Source organism: Tenrec ecaudatus, chromosome 5 (assembly GCF_050624435.1).
Source record: "Tenrec ecaudatus isolate mTenEca1 chromosome 5, mTenEca1.hap1, whole genome shotgun sequence".
NCBI classification, from domain to species: domain Eukaryota; kingdom Metazoa; phylum Chordata; class Mammalia; order Afrosoricida; family Tenrecidae; genus Tenrec; species Tenrec ecaudatus.
This window is the reverse complement of record NC_134534.1, coordinates 96,247,383-96,250,158: the sequence shown is the minus strand read 5'-3', so window position 1 is coordinate 96,250,158 and position 2,776 is coordinate 96,247,383. Positions and strand designations below refer to the sequence as shown.

General features: G+C 34.9%; 1 non-coding gene across 1 annotated transcript; it reads left to right on the top strand.

The window, feature by feature from the left end:
* Positions 1-544: 544 nt before the first annotated feature.
* On the top strand, positions 545-648 carry LOC142449517 (U6 spliceosomal RNA). The gene has a single exon (XR_012784672.1). It is a non-coding gene; the product is annotated as a U6 spliceosomal RNA (small nuclear RNA).
* Positions 649-2,776: the final 2,128 nt, after the last annotated feature.

Here is a 2,776-nt window from a genome sequence, read left to right as displayed (position 1 = left end):
CTCCGCTGCCTACCATCGTTACATCACGCAGCATCATAATATGAGGGCTACCCAATGCTCATTTGTATTTTTGATGTGAGAAGGAGAGTGCATTTGGAGTTGGTTCCACCAGATCAGGCTGCTAATTCAGCTTTCTATTTAGAGGTTCTGGAAAGAATGCATAACAATGTGCGACACAAAGGCCTGATTGGTGGCAGAAAGGGGACTGGTTTTGCCACCACAACAAAGTACCTGTTCACGAAGTCATCTTAGTGCGCCAGTTTTTGGCAAAAAAAAAAAAACAGCATGCCTCTGTTGCCCTGTGCATCTTACTCACCTGACCTCGCTCCATGTGAATTTTAATTTCTGCGAGTGAAGAGGCACATGAAAGAACAGCGATTCGATGACATAGAAGAGGTGAGGGGAAAATGAGGGAGGTATTGTCAGTCATCCAAACATGAGTTTGAAAAATGTTCCAATAATGGAATTGTAGATTTGAGCAATATATTAATTGCAATGGAGAATGCTTTGAAGGTGATAAGGTTGTTTTGAGAAAAAAATAAAAGTGTTTGTTTTGGCAGCACATATACTAAAATTGGAAGGATATAGAGATTAGTATGGCCCCTGCACAAGGATGGAAAAAAAAACAAACAATTTAAATAAATAAATAAATAAATGCATAACTTTGAAAAAATTTTTGTTTTTTTTCTCAAACTTAATTTTTTAATGAAGATGTATATACATATACACAGCTAGAACATAGACCATCACAGGTTTCTGCATGTACAATTCAGTGTCACTAATAATCACATTCGTTAAGTTGTGCTGCCATTTTTTTTGAGGGGGTACTACCCATATCTAAAGAAAATACTGCTCTACAAATGATTTCAGTTTACTTGAATATACAATTAATACCCATGGAAGAATGAGCCAAAAATCAAAAATATATTGCACTGGATCAATCTTCTGAAAACGTTCTCTCTAAAACGTTAAGAAGTAAAAATATAACTTTGAAGACTAGGTACACCTGATCCAAGTCAATCACTTCATATACATGTTAAAGCTGAATAATGAATAAGGAAGACTGAAGAAGAATTTATATTTTAAAATTGTGGTGTTAGCAAATAATATTAAATATATCATGGACTACCAGCAGAGCAAATAAATCTGTATTGAAGAATACAGCTACAATAGTTATTAGAAGTAAGAACGCAGAAGGTGTAAATATGCTGGCAGAAGAAACCAGTCTCCGAAGGACGTGATGTTTGTGAAAACAGAGGGTCAGCGGAGCAGTGGCCTGTTGCGTCTGTGCTCATTTCCAGTTTTGGCCCAACTCGGAATTCCATTTTTATCCCTGAGACTTTGATATCATTTTTACATCATTATTTTTATCACTATATTTTCATAATTCCCCAAATTTTTATTGTTTTTGCTTGCTTGCTTGCTTGTAGTTTGTTTACCAAACCCGTGTGTCTGATGGAGCATGTAAATAAGTAAACATTTTCCCAACATACTCATTTTCTCTTTTATTTCTTTATGGAAAGTTGTCTGTAGTGAATTTCCTGTGACTACATTTGAGGGATGTGAGTAACCTTTTTATCAGAGCAAATTGTAGCGTTTTTAGGGCAGATGTAGTTAAGTTAAATGCAATGTCTTATCATTTTAGCTCCCTTTTGACCCATTTAGAAGTTGTCAGTTAAAAAAAAAAACACAAGGGAACTACACATGGAATAAATCTCTAGTGAATCTCCCTGACCAAAGACCAGGGATGTGAATATCCTTCCTATCATGCAAAATGCACTGGGAAATAGATTTTCACAGATGCAGTTAGGCTGAAATTTAATACTTTCTAATTTGATATCCCCTTTGACCCATTTTAAATTTGGTTCCATTTTTAATATTTCCTGAATTCTTTTCAATTGATGGCTTTCTCTGTTTTACTTTGTTATTGTTATTTGATTTGATTTTGTTTCTTAATGTTTTTTTGTATATGTAATCCAGGATACGTAAATCTATAGTGATAGAAACTGAACTAATGGGTTTGGGGGGGCGGCGTATAGAAGGGAAATTTGAGGGGGAAATGGGAAGCAAGTAACCCACTAGATATAAGAAACAAAGAGAAAATGACATAATAGTATCAATTGATGGAAAAAATCATTTGACAAAATCCAATGTTCATTGTTGATAGAAACACTCAAGAAAATAGGAATGGAAAGTGAATCGCTCAATCTAATAAAGGCCACAGATGCAAACCCCCCTAAAAAAGAATGAATAAAATGTTCTAAAAGTGATTGCGGTGATAATTGTACAACTCCTTGCAATATGATGAAACTCTTAAAGTGTGTGATTTGTGAGTTGTGTGCCCATAAACTGTGTATAAAGCTGGCAAGGTACTTAACATCTTCCAGTAAATAGAAAGATTGCATAAATATTATCGCAAAGACATTTCTGTTTGGAAAGGGATCAGAGGAAGAATAAAAAGTCAATACATCATTAAGGGCATTGGTAGATGGCACAAATTATTTGGGCTCCTCTGCTAAACTTAAGGTGTGCAGTCTGAATATACCCAGGAATACCAGGGGAGATATACTTTCATTAGGATTACAACCTGGAAAACTGTAAGGAGCAGTTATATCCCGTAATACATATAGTTGCCATGAATCAGAATCAACACCATAACAACTAATAAAAGCCAAGTAAAACATATCTTGAATCAATTTCAAAAAACTGAAATACTAATAAGTTTCTATTTTATCTCCTCCATGTCTATTAGTCACTGTTTTCTGACCTGTCCTGT